The 14,676-nt window shown below is 38.0% G+C and overlaps 1 long non-coding RNA gene across 1 annotated transcript; it reads right to left on the reverse strand.

Moving 5' to 3' along the window:
• Positions 1-3,766: 3,766 nt before the first annotated feature.
• LOC135279243 (uncharacterized) lies at positions 3,767-6,590 on the reverse strand. Its single transcript, XR_010346523.1, has 3 exons — positions 6,460-6,590; positions 4,321-4,425; positions 3,767-4,013 (listed from the first exon to the last, which is right to left on the reverse strand). It is a non-coding gene; the product is annotated as an uncharacterized LOC135279243 (long non-coding RNA).
• Positions 6,591-14,676: the final 8,086 nt, after the last annotated feature.

A 14,676-nucleotide genomic window follows, 5' to 3' on the forward strand; every position in this document is an offset into this window, starting at 1 on the left:
CTTTGTCCTTATCAATGTAACTTAGGAAGTCAGTATGGGGTAGAAACAGAAGGAGGAGGAAAGGGTCATCATTTCTGAGTAAAATAGGTATTTAGAAGATGGCAGTAGTATTAAAAATGAGAGTACAAGAAGCATATCCCTTTGAAGCGGTAGCATCTACATGGCATGCTGCAGGTTTTTGGTTTTAAAACTAACATCTCTGAGCACTGGTAGCGGGGGGAAAAGACAGGGAACTAATCAGACAGTCTTGGGGGTTTGTCTTTCTTCTGTACAATTTCAAAATAGAGATGAACACATCACTGAGTTCCATAAACCAAGTACCCCTCTATGCAATCTCAGTAAATCAGCAGAATTGCATCATGATCTAGTTACCTCTGCAATTTGGACTACATGACATTGAGTTCAAGGTGCTCATATATCAGGGGAATAGATATGTCACCCTTGGAAGATATTGGCATGTCAACTAGTTTGCTTCAGGGTCATAAGTTGATGTGGAACACTATTTGGAAGGCCTTCCTTTGGGAAACTCCCTCCTGAGTATGTGAGTTCAAAAGGAAATATTAATAAATGTGTATACTGAGAGGGGAGAACATATTCTGCAGTTCTACAAAATGAGAAATAAAGGGAGATCTATCAGTTCCTGAGAAAGAATGTATTGGGAAGAACCCTAATGTTATATGCCATTTATTAGGCAGCATATCAATCCCCCTTCTTTGAAGCAAGCTGTACTGACATTCCCTGGAACAAATGCTGAGGAGAAGGAATGTGGCTGAAATAAACAATTTTAAAGTTCTGAAGGTAAAATGTACAGAGTAAGATGTGCTCAGACAAGATGGTAAGTGGGATGGACAGAGCTTTTGCTGTGATTTGGGACAATTTATCTTAAAGCAGGATGCAGCTTGGGGGTGTGGCCCTGCTGACACAGAAGCCATCCCAATGCCCAGGGATCTCTGTTCCAGCACTGTGCTGCTCTTGAAAGCAAAGTGGAGGAAGAAAGCAGGTGTGGTTCCACCATCTTGTACCCAGCCCATTCCTTAGGGTCAACCAAACCAGTGGGAGGGACTTGTGCTGTGTGTGACCTTTCCCTGATACACACACTGGAATTGCAACTTCCTGTGCACACTTCCATCCCTGTGCACCCGCACAGCATTTCTGTCTGTGTCGGTGAGCCTTGACCCACCCACTCTCTGCATACTGACCTTTGCACAAGCTGGGTGTAAAGACATTAAAGCAGGCTGTGCATTCAGCTTTTCTGGCCCCTGGCACGGGTCAAGATCAGTTTAGTGGCTGCAGCAGGCTTAGCTCAGGTTATCTGAGGGGAGTGCAAGGCCAGCAGGGGAAGAATGGTGGAAAATTGAAGCACAGTTGGCATATGTTTTTCAAGAGAAATTAAAGGTGCTCTGGCAACATCTGGAAGTCCTAAAATCTCTTAAAAGTAAATCTCAGTGAACTCCAGGCTTTCAGCTTCCTCTGCAATGGCCTGTAGAAGCACAGTGTGTTAAAGATAGCAGGCATTCTCATCGTTCTCATTTTTATCCTGTGTGTATCACATTATACAGCTGTCTGCAGTTGGTGGTACGAGCAGAATATATTGAATACATTAATTTATAAAGCATCTTATGTTAAAATGTTCGATCTCATCATTAACTTTTAGTTTATATTGTCTTCATACTTGCTAGAAAGCATTTAATATCCAGATTGATAAATATTGCTCTTCTTAAATCCTGATTCACAATACAATACCTTGATGGCATAATAACTTACATTAGGACCTGATATTTATTCTGCTTTTCTTTACAGTTAAAGGGATTTGATGAGATCCTATCCTCTTTCACCTGCTGCTCATATTGTCAGCTTTCTCACCACTGTCCAGTTTCTAGCAAAGTGGTGAGGGTAGGATGTTTTCTTATTGTATTTGTGACAGTAAGTGATCAGATGGCACAAGGGCTCAAATTCCAATCCAGCCCAGAGGCTGGACTTGATTGGTGTCACTGCACATAGAGTGGATGTTTGTTGGTAATCACATTTTCTTGTTGTACCACTGAAATAGCCAGTCTTACTGTACTAAGTGTAGAAGTATAGCTAATATAAGTTGCAAATTACTCTATAGTGTTACATCTCAGCCTTTCTTTCTTAATGGACTTAGCATTGCCAGGGCTAAATCTTCACTAATGATGTAATCTTTGCTAATGAGCCTTCAAAAATACCTAGCCAAATAGCACAAGATCTTACATAAATAATAGTGAATAATCTGAGGTAGCTAGCAGTTCATTATGGCGTGGCAGGAGCTTGATGGAGTGCTGACAAATGGGTTACAAATGTGACAGGCACTGTTTTCATAAAATGTGAAGTGGTGACATTGTTTTCCATTGTGGATTTGACTCAGAAGATTGGAACTTGACTTCTGGCCTTCATATCCAACACTTTTTGGTAGCATATCACTGTGTAAATAAACCTGTTTAGTTCTTTTGTTGTGGTTAGTTTCCCAGATCATGTCAAAGTACATGAAATACATTTTAAAATTAAATTGCCTTTAATCTTGAACATTTTAATTGTTATTATTTCTATATACTTCATTCTGACACGTAAAATGTAGAAATATGGTTTTGATATTGCTATATTTGGGTTAAACAAGCCCTTGTACTTTCTGTGGGAAACAATGGGAAAGGTTATCTGTATCATAACACAGCTGAATATTTCTGCTTTGCACGATGCTGTGAGATTAGGTGTTCCTGCATGGCAGACTTGAATCTATCCTGGCTTACAGTTTGAACCCTTGACACCCCCTGCCCCATTAGAAAAGAATGCTGGAAAAATACAGGAGATGTACAAATTGTATTTTGGGGGAAAATCAGAACTATGAGAAGTGATGTAGAGATTTTGATGAGAGATGGGCAGAGCAAGTTCACTTGTAGGCATTTTTTGTACTCTGGATTATAATACAAGCATTGGCAGTCTTATAAATTTCTACTATAGAGCAATATATTAATTACAGAATGAGATGTTTACATATCACTCGACTGCTGAGAGAGAGAGAGAGAAGGATGTTGATTATAACAAATCAATACAGACAGATGAATAAAGAGGACAGCAAGGAATATAATTCTCACAAAGTGTTTTGGATAGATACTGTCCCCATGTTCCCTTGAAGGCTTAAGAGAGGATGCCTTTTGTTCATGCACAGGAAAACTCTGACGCCTATTTAAAGATTTATTTTATGGTCATCATGTGTGGGATGAATTTGTTGGTATGACAGACATGTTCTTTGAAACATCACTCAGCTGCTACCCAAGAAGTTACTCATTTGTATTGTGAGCTGTTCCATTGTTCCACAATGGAATCAGAAAGCTCTGGATCTGTTAAAATGGAGAATCTATTCACTAGAGTGGGAAGTTATTACATTTACCATAATCTCATCTTCCTGTGTGAGCTATATAAAAACATTCCCTCCATCCCCCATGATTTATTTGCAGATGTGCAGTATATTTTATGTCTCTAATAATGAAATTATTTCAGATCTTACTGTGGATTAAATTAGATTGTGGTCACTGGAAAGGAGACCACATTCTGGTCATATGAAGTCCAAAACCTTATTATTTAATCATTTGCAAGTTTTTCAATTGTGTTTTTAAGGGTATTACTTTCCTATTTAAGTTATCCTCTAGGCAAGAGGTGCAGATGCTTTCACTGCTCTCTGTTCCTCGAGAGATGAACCCAATGCAGATTTCCATCACCTTGAACAGAGGTTTTAGACAGGCACTCTCTCTATTCTGTTCTGTATCATGTCTTGCTTCAGTTTAGAAAGTCCCTTCTGATTGTGTAGATTCTCATACACAATTCTCCAAACTGGAGCTTGTCATATTAAGATTAGTCAGGTAAAGTGAATACCTGGATGTTGATGATGAATTTCAATTCCTGCTGTGGTATGCAGATATATGTGTTAATGGTCCTTTCTATTTCTTCACAAGTTCTCTTTCTTTCCCTTTTATTTAGTTAGGCTCTTCAGTAAAATGCTGAGGGAAAGAGAAGAAAAATATGATGGATTATGCAGTAACTGAGCGAGTTAATTCATAGCCACTTAAATGCATAACTTTAAATTATATTATTCCCTTTCTTATCCTTTACTTCATTCCTGTAGAGAATTAAGAGTATGTGCACAGTTAATCAATTAAATTACAGGTAGCAATCTCTTTCCAGCTGAGAAATTTGAAGGCTTGAGCAATTAGTCTGCCTGTTAGGCTCAAATCACTAAAGCTAGGGAGACTAACACAGGCTTTGTTAGAAATTCTCCTGAAAATGGAAAAGGTTTGAAGCAGTCACCTTGCCCATGTTTCTGAAGGAATATAATACAACTCAATTTTTCCTGAGGACAGTCAACAAGTACCAGGAGAGTTCCTTGAAGATCTGAGGCCTGGCAAATTGCACCTGTGTTGATGGAGGACAAACAGGGTCAGTGCCCAAAACTACTGAGGAAAATTAAAAATGGGAAAAAATAGGAAAAAGTAAAATAGCTTCATATTTTCAGCCCTCCTCTAGTAACTATTGAAACCTATGGGAGATTTTCATGAATTATAGCTCAGAATGCTGGCAGATATGTACAAAATAATTATGGCAGCAGTTTCCATTCCCTCCATGAAATTGTAAATAGGATACTGCAGAATATCCATGCAGTTTTTTCTCTACCAATACACTACCATGAGAGGGACAAAACTATTAATTTTAAATGCTTTGTATGAATTATCCTGGGAGATCCAGCTGGCTATAGCTCAGCTCTTCATGCTCAGTCCCCAAATCTTTCTGCTCATCTGGTGTGCAGACAGTAAAGGGCTGTGCTCCCACAGCACAAACAGGTATAAATCTCTCCTAGCATTCACATAATTCTGATAGCACGGGGATTTGGGGCCTGTTATAAGTTTTATAAGCTTTTATAAGTTACATACTGTCTTCATGCATGTAACTCTGTTTATGGAGAGGCTTGAGGCATATGAAGCTCTGCTTCTTTGGAAGATGGAACTCGCCCTAAGACACTCAGGGAATGGACACAGCTCTCACAGTTTCTGCATGAGGCCAGAGATACACCAGGAGAAATATCCTAATCTTCTCCCAGACAGAGATCTTCCTGATAAAACAGGCCTTTCTTAAGGAAGGTCTTTCAGACACCAAGCATGAAAATTACTCCTTTTCAGCAGAGGAATACAACAAAGGCAGCAGATATTCTTCTGTGCCTCTGGATAGAAAGTAATGAAGAGGAAATGGTAGAACCCAGAGGAAACAGAAGCATTATCTTAGTAAAAAACAGTGAAGAAGATCCAGTAGGGTTTCTCTGTAAGAGATGTTATATGGCTGATGTGGGCACCTCATGAAAAATTGAGAGTTTGTAAGTGAATCTGTGTGTAAGCCAGTGGTGATTCCAGGGGATTCTTCTTTTTGAACTTGTAGCTGTCAAATATGAAATGTTTTCCAAAACCACACTGAGGATTGATTCTTAGTACTGTACTTAGTACTGACTTCTCAAAAAATACACAAAGAAAGAAAAAGAAAAAAAAAAACTACTGTATTTCTAAGATTCTATATCTGTGCTTGATAGTAAATGAACATGTATGCACAGAGTAAATGTTCATATATAAAACATTCTGATACTTCCCTCTGCTGATGCCTGTCTTGCTAAAATTGGGATATTCTCCCTAGACAGTGACTTGGAGAACATGACCCCTTTCTGAGATCATCTGCTTCTGTTCTGCACATTGCACTGAGCAAACAAACCATGCTCCTTCTCAGATCCATTCACAGCCCCTCTGTCAGAGTCTGTCAACTCTCAATGGCCCTGAATGGTTAAATCCTTTTTCCAATAACCTCAGCAGAGTAGGATCAATGCCTTTTCAGTTACTTAATTCAAATCTTGTTTTTCTTATGCCTCTCCTCATGCTTTGAATGAGAGTTTTTGCAAACCTGCAAATCTGTTTTTTTCATTCAAACACCACCAAACATTTTGTCCCTCTTTTTTTTTTTTTGCCATACCTACAAACAAAAGATAAATATCAGAATGTCACATACTGTGCTGTATTCCTATATTGCTTCCATACTTCCTATATTACTTGCTTTTGTGGTCCTACCACTTCCTTTTGTCTGTATTCTCTTTTCACTCTCCCATTTTATACAAAAGTATGTGTAGGACAGGAGTGTCCTCCTAACTTTATATTCATTGAACAACTGGCTTACATGTTCAACTTAGATTGTTGTTGAAAAACTTAAATTGAACACTGAAGCCCTGGCTTGTGATTAGGATTCATAGGCATGGTGCATGTGAAAAAAAAAAAGGTTAAGAAAATAAACAAAATAAATAAAGAAATAAAAAATATTTATCATTTAGGCTGGTGCAAAACTGGAATTGATACTGTCAAGGCTGTGTAAAGAAATCTATGATTAAAGACATCTGAAAATCAGATTGCATATTTTTACCTAACACGTTTTTATGTATTGTAATTTGTAGAAGTGTCCAGTCACAGTCTGTATAGTAGAAAGAATTAAATTCAGTCTTTCATTACAAAAACTGAAGGTGGTGTGGGCTTAGTGTGTACATCTCAGTCAGAGAGTTTGCTTGTAACTTCTGTGACATCAGAAGGGTAAGTGTCCATCAGCATTCTAATGTCCTAGTTGTTCAAAAGGGTTACTCCATTAATTATGGTCATGAGGACTTGGATTTTTCATAGTCTTCCTGTAGGAACTGCAAGGAGTGCAAATCAAACATACCAGTCTTTTATTTTATTCACACATGAAGATAAAAATTGCAATTGGGAAGTGCAATGGCTATTTCAATAACCCCTAGACCAACACAGAATCTGCTGATGGAAATAGAGACGCAGGATTTCATGTCCTATTTTGCTTTTCTTGTTAATTCTCTGAATTTGGGCTATCCTAGAATATGGAAGATTGGTAATGTTTTATTAAATATGTGCAAAAGGAGATGTGTCAGAGCATTCCCAGGTTATGCTTGTCTAGATGAAACTTCGTTTTTCAGACTGCTAAAATAGTGTAACGCATACATTACTCATAGTTTATGTTGTAGATAACATAATCCTTTTGATGTAGGAAATAACATCTGTCAGATCTCCAAATCAGCAAATGATATTTTTTTTTAGATTAGCCTTGTAACTTGTCTGTATGAGTAATAATGTGTATTACAGCACTTGGTCTAAGCTAGTCTCTGCTGGTGAACCAAAACAACCCCATCACACAGGAACTCATTCAAAAGGCAGAGAAACAGCATTTCTTTGCTCACTGGCTGAAATTAGTTAGTTGTTTAGTGTTTTAACTGTGTCAAGACAGATCACATCTTTACATCTTGATGCCACTGCAATGTCAGTTCAAAACTCAAGGCACAAATATGAAAAACAGGAAATGGCTTAGAAAAGGGTCTCAGACCAAGAATTGGTTGCTTTTTCTTCCATCAGCACAAGAGATGCAATTGATAACCTCTGTGCCTAATTTGTATTGATAAAGAGCTGAGATTTATCTCCTTCCTAGGATGCAGTCCTGCCACCATCCTCTTTGGGGTCAGTGGCTTTTGGGGACAATATTTTAAATATGGTCATGGGCTTGACACACACAAGCTTAGGCTGCTGGGACCATGTATTTAGTGGTACTGACATAACCAGGTATCTCCTTACTACCCTGTCCCTATTTGTGTTGGTTTTAGTTTATATTGTATAAAATCATGTTGGAAAAGGTTTTGCATAGTAAGAAGGGTTTTGTTATGGTTTCATTAAGCACCATGTTATAACAAAGTTACAGAACTAGAAGCTACAGAGATAAATGAAATTGAAAATAGTTTGTGAGGATTTATGTGAGCATGTACACAGTTCAGAAGGCCTCTGGCACTAATAAACCCCAGTGTCTATCCTCTAACCAGATTAAATTCATTTCCATTAGAATTCATCAGATGCAGCAGCCAGGGGTTGTTTTTCATTCCCAGGGGGTACCTTCTCCTTGATGGAAACTCCAGATACCCTTTTGCTTTTCAGTGTCTAATTGGTAGACAGCAATCAGGAAGGTGACAATAAAACTGAGCTTATGGTAAACACCATTTAAAAAAGGAAGAAAGAGTTGAAGTGAACATGGCCTAAAGTAGTTCCTTAATGGACTTCACAACTAAAACAAAAAAGGAAGATTTGAAACTGTGAAAAACACAATGCCCAATTCAAAAATTTGAACATGGATAGTGGAATAAAACAATTGCAAAGAGAGCAGCTATTGTAGAAGATACTAAAATGTCAAAATAAAATCAGAAAGGAGGAGAGGTGACAGATTAAGTAGTTGGAATCAAGAAGTTCATTCCTGTTTTCCAGGAATATGCTGAAATTTATCTATGCCTCAAAAAAACCTCCACAACAAAACCCCAAAACTTTGAATGCAGCCCTGTAGGAACTCTACGTCAACAATGACGAGAAATTTGATAGGGTAAAATAGTTGGATTTTCTGAATGAACTCTAATTCTTGCTAAAAGCAGTTTTACAGCTGCTTTGATGTGCAGCTGGAGAAGATTCTGCTGTGGTTAGTTACCAGGATATGTCACATTCCAGACCTTCCCATTGTAATACTCTTCTAAGGACCATTTATTGGAAGCCCATGGATGAAATTTATTGATTGTGAAAATTATTGTCTGTAATGTGATGAGTGAAGGGATATGTCTGTTGAAACTATTGGAGTCACTTTGTTTGAGATTTTTCCCTGAATAGTGTAGTTTAGAATACATACAGAGAGAATTGATTTTACTGCCATTCATTTTATGGCAGTAGATTTTCCTACCACCCATCCAAACCTTCTGAATGTGTAGGATGGCTAACAGCAAGAACAGCTCTGCAGCAAGAAATTCCCATGTCCTGGAGCTTAAGCTCTTCTAAACAAACCAGGGATTTTTGCATTAGCACTCTTTTCAGGATTTTTAAGGAAGCATATGTTACAATAATAAATTAAGAAATGGGAAGATTGAGACTGTGCAGGTCTCTCCTTGATATGAGACAGCTTCAGTGGCACATTATTCAAAATAAGAAGATGGTGTTCCTGCAGGTTTCCCAGGTACAGTGTGTAAGGCTAAGCAGGCAGACAGGGCTGTAGTATTTTATCATGTCTTCAAGTGCCTCCCTGGGGTGGCCTGCTGGAATCCAATCCTGTCTGCAGGATCCCTGTGGTAACAAATGCTCTGTGCAGTGCTTCTCCCTATCCCCGCTGGGCCAGCCAGGACAGACTTTGCTCCATAATTATGAAAAAGGATGTGTGTTTCACTGTGCAGATGTTCAAATGATGTACTTGCTTTCTTCCATTTAGAGAGAAATAAACTTTTTAGCAGTATCACAGTGAACACAGGCACAGCTTGCAAAGGATTTCTGTTTAATATCTTATTGAATGTTGTTACCATGTCACCCAAAAATACTTTGGAAGATGATATCTTTCTGCAGCTGACAAGCTATAAATTTTCTCTCAGGCAGCTCTGCAAATGTGTGATCTTCCCAAGAGCTTTTCATTTTAAGCAAATGTGCAAAATAATCAAAAGAAGTATGGATTTATTTATAACTACCTAAGAGATTTTACATTCAATTTTGGGTTTACTTTGGTGTAAACGCCTAGTTTTTAATGAATCAAGGCTAATAGTTTTACAAAAGCTTTTCACCTTAGCCAGAGAGCTGTCCTCTCCATACAACTGAGAGAAAAAAACCCCACCCCCAAAACCCAAACCAACAAGCAGTAACAGGAATTAAAAACCCAACATTTTCAGTAGGGAAGACTCTGGTGACATTATTGATGGTTAATGTCACCATTCTAATTAGGATGGTGAACCTTTTCTTGTCATATTACATTTTTTAAATCGTTCTGTTGCAAACCAGACTGTTTTAATTATTTTTTCCCTTTTTCTTACAACACTGTTAAAACAGCCCTGATGAATAAAAAGAAGCCTGTGCCTCAAAATCTTTCATGTGCAGCACCAGCAATCCATGGGGAGGCTGGAAACAGAGGTGCCACAATGGTAAATGATGTGACAGTAAGAAGGAAAAAAGATGTGTGCAGTATGAATTAGGCATTTATATCAAAGAACATTATAATGCCTCGAGCTTCCTCTGTACTCAGGTGTGAAAAACAGAATGTTATCTCTTGTAATTTTCCCCCTTCTCTGGTAAATCAGAAGTGTCAGGGATAATGCATGTAATCAGATTTCTTTGAGGCTGACAGCTTCTTCAGTGCTTCACCCACTCTGATTTTATAATCCTCATTACACTCTGTGGTGTCTGCTTGGACTATCTCCCAGCAAAATTAACAGGAATGTTGAATGACAAAGGATACCTGGCAATAAATATCCTTACTTTGCACTGTTCCCAAAATATCTAATGTGAGGTGTTATATTTATACAATCATGATTTGCTGATGTATTTCTGGTGATAAGGCTTCATTGACATTGATAATATTTTTAAAACCTATTTTAAACAGAAGTAGGAATGGGAATAAAGTTGACCCTGTACTGTATGGTCTTGCTGCATTTGCACCTTGGTGACCATGAGAACTCTGCTGAAAAATTACTAACAAGAGGAAAATTCAGAACTCTCCAGTCACCCATCAATGAAAGCTGAAAGCAAACCTTTCTTCTTTGTCCAGGCTTCCCCATGGTAGTGCTCCCATTCTTACTGATTCATGCAGAAAATGAAAACCAGGAGACTTTTTGTCCCTGTTTGTATGGATAGAGGAAGAAAAGAGGAAAAAGGAGTGGAAGCATGACCATTTTCTTTGGAGGTGTTCTCAAAATGCTCCTTTTCTGGCAAATGTTTGTGCCTGTGCTCAGTCACGGGCCTGAGTACAGTCAATAAGTAAAGGCTGAGCAGGAGAACAATGAAACATTTATGTGCACTGAGAGAGCTGGAACCAGTAGGAGCTGGTGGACGTGGCAGGATCTGAGCAAGGTGTTAATCATGTGCCTTGGGAGACTGGTTGCAAGTACAGAAATGGGGATTAGTGCCTGTGTTCTCATCAGGAATCTTGAAGAGAAGCCATCGGCCTCTGTCAGAGGCATTTCACAAAAGCAAAAATGGGATTTGCAAGCAAGGAAAATGATGTCACTTTCTTTTTCTCTCTAATATGTTCATTGCATATTTCATAAATAGGCTTATGACAAAGACATACATAAATCCTATACAGGTCTCTCACTTTAGGAAGGCTCAAAATGTTGGCTCTTTGCCTGAACAATGAGCAACAGTATAATGAAACAACCATTACAAATTTAGAGAAAAACTACCTTTAATGTGCTTGGTATGGGACTCTACCTCAGCAAATTAACTTATTTGTGCCAGCTACAGGTATTTCCATACAGTGTTTGCTGTTTATTTCTGTATTAAACTGAAGATGTGTTGAGTCTGGTACGGGACTTTTTATATAATGTTTAGGTTTTAGCTGGCACTTGATTATTTGCATATAGAGATCTTCTGTCAAAGTAATTCCCGTCTGGTAATAGTCCCAGATTTAAAACAAAACAACAAAAAATATCCACCAAAAAAACAACCTGTTTAATGGATGACTTATTACTTTCTATTGTTTCTAATTACATATGACTAGCCAGTATTGTTGTTCTTCATGTCATGGTGCAAGACTGATTTCTTCCATCCAGCCATAACCTCCTAAGAAGCTTACCAAAAGAAAATCCTCAAAAAACCCTTGCTCATTCTTACAGACATGGAAATTTCAAAAGTGGAAAAGTTATTATATATGTTTTTCACTATTTTAAAATCATATTATAATCCTTAATGAATTGACAGGTAGTTATGATTTCTACATAGTATCATGTGACCACAGAATTTCTCCAATGCTATTTAGTGCTATATAATTAGACATCTCATTTTTCACTCAGATGAATTTAAATGAAGCCTGCATATTTACATAGTGAGACCTGGATGATTCTGGAGATTTTAATTGGTTTTAGAGGCTTTTAAATTTGGTTATCCAGAATCTAAAGTAGGTCAGGCTGATTGGAATTTTATTTTGTCTAATGACTAGTTATAGATTTTTTGCAAAATAACTTGATGGTCCTCAGCCTCTCCTTGGATTCATGCTGATCCTCAGGAGGACTGGCTCTTTGTGTGGCTGAGAGTGTACTCCTGCTGCCTTGAAAATCAGAGCTTGTTTTAAAACATGATTTAGATTAATTATGTCACCCACACTGGCACACAGTCACTTGCTTCTCTCCTAAAACTGGAAGGTAATAATTGCCTAGAAATAAGCTGTGATCGCAAATATTTCTGTGGAGCTCGATGACCTCAGCTGGTACATCAGGACCATCAAATCCAACAAGTCTAACATAACATGAGCTTCCAAATGAAACATTTATTATTTAAAATACTAAGATTGGGATTCTATTTACCTTCTGAAACTTTAGGTCTTCTCAAAGTTTTGTTTGTTCCCTTATTTTAGGAGAAACCAAATATGAGGGAATTGCTTGAATATTGCAGATGTTAGAGGCAGCTTTGCAGGAAAAAAAATCCCCAAGACTTCTGTCATATGACTATTTGTTAGTAAAATTAATGGTGACATCAATCCTGTGCATGCCCAAGGCTGTGCAGATCAAGAGTGGGATATCACACGTGTGTCAGAGATGTTCATTACTTTCTTACAAACTAGGTTTAGTTCAACAGTTTGTACCAGAAGGTATTCAATGTATCCAAAATTTTTTTTTTGTGGAGTTGTTCTTAGATCAGAATTTTATTGCTATGCAAAATGTGCAGTTCAAGCACACATATTAAACAGCTATTGATGTTTTTCTGTAAAAATAAGTTTCTTTTTTAATTAGCTGCTTTAAGTAGTCATGCTATTCTTTCACTTTCTTGCTGCCAGAAGGTCCCTAAATAAAGTCTTTGGGAATACTGATGTTTAGCAGGCAGGGCAGTGAAGAATATAAATTAATACTCCAAACTCATCCCGCTGCAGAATGAAGAGATCAGTAGAGATCTTAGATGTCCTTTTGTAATATGTGTAATCAGTAATTTTTAATTAGTGTACTGTCACCTTTGGGTACTTCAATCAGGCAAGCCACAAAAATAAGTGTGTTTTGTTGGACACTCTGTACTCAGTTTTCATATTGGCTCCAGTGTTCTTACTTTGATATATAATAAAAAAGTAGTTAGGGTAGAACACTGGGTAAAAATGAATCCATTACATATAGAGACTTTGGAAAGCTGTAAGTAGAAAATCACTTAAGCATGTGTATTTTAACTCAGTTCAGCGTTGTTACAGACAAGCTTAGAAATGAGTTTATGTTGGGGTGCTTTGCTTAGGGTGTAGGCATTCAGCTCCCAGGACTAAGTGTTACTCTGACTGACCAGAAACAGTGTTTCTGCCTAAGAAATCAAATCCAGACAAACATTTGAGGAGCCAGTTTATCCTCTGATAATGTTTCATCTCGAGAGAAAGCTGCTATGTGTTGGTCTTACATTCTTCATTTGTGAAGCAAAAATGGGTTTTACAGAAACATAAAATAATCAGCAATGACTTTTCACATAAAAATTCATGCATCCTATAATAATGTGTGACCTTAGTAAAATGCTACAGTAACTCATATAAGTAGTGTGAACAAGTTTATCCCTTTTACTAAATGGATGTGAAATAATAGAGCTTTTAAGAATGAGGACAATGTCTAAAATTTGAGAGAGAGAAATAGTATTTTATTACATAAAATTAAATGAAGCCTTACAGACATTATTGTCAAATAAGAAAACACAGTAAGGCCACTCAACAATGGGACAACATACCCCTATCACTTCAAGGACAGTAGAATTATACACTTCCACAGTGACAGTAGGTACATTTCTAGTAAAGAATGCACACAAAAGTAATGTCAATAAATTAGTCAAACTTGACGTTAAAACTACTGACTTCCATTTGAAATTATTATATTAACAGGTACTGCTTATTTTATGGCTTCCCCATAGAGTCAGCCTTTATTACTCAGCATTTAGAAGGGCCTCAGATGGAGTGCTGTGCCCAGTTGCCAGAACTTTTGGTCAAAAATAATGAAAGAAGCAGTTACAGAGTATACAGAGAGCAAATCCAAGAATGATCAGAGACCTTGCAGTGGTCATCTATAAGTGGAAAGAAATTGATGTAATGTACTGAAGAGGAAAATATTCAAAAACAGGAAAGTGAAAAAAAAAAAGCTTCGGTGTTCACAGAAGTGTTTCAAGACTGAGTTGAAATTATAATGGGAGATTCAGATTATATATGACAGGGAGAACCAAATAATGGTAAGGACAGGCAAACATCAGAAGAGGTTTAAACATTTCCGCTCTGGGAGGACTTTTATGAGCTGCTCAAACAAACACCTGGTAGGAACAACAAAGGCATGGCTGACCCTACCTTGCATGGAGTAGATGATGCATCTTTGAGCCCTTTTAGCCCTCATTTCCTACAGTGATGAAGGCTGTGCCACCTTGCCACGGGGTGTGTTCCAGCCTTCCCTCACTACTAACTCTGACCCTGTGGGTAATGACGGCCCAGTTCCAGGGAGGAACGAGCCTCACACACTCTGAAGTTCCTGTAGCTTCCTTCCAAATTGTGGAGGAAAAACTGAGCTAAGTGGTGCTGCTGCTGACTGTGGAGTGCTGGAAGGGCTGGGAGCTGGGGCTGGGAGAGGGAGCAGGGCTGGGC

This window comes from Passer domesticus, chromosome 12 (assembly GCF_036417665.1).
Source record: "Passer domesticus isolate bPasDom1 chromosome 12, bPasDom1.hap1, whole genome shotgun sequence".
Taxonomy (NCBI): Eukaryota; Metazoa; Chordata; class Aves; order Passeriformes; family Passeridae; genus Passer; species Passer domesticus.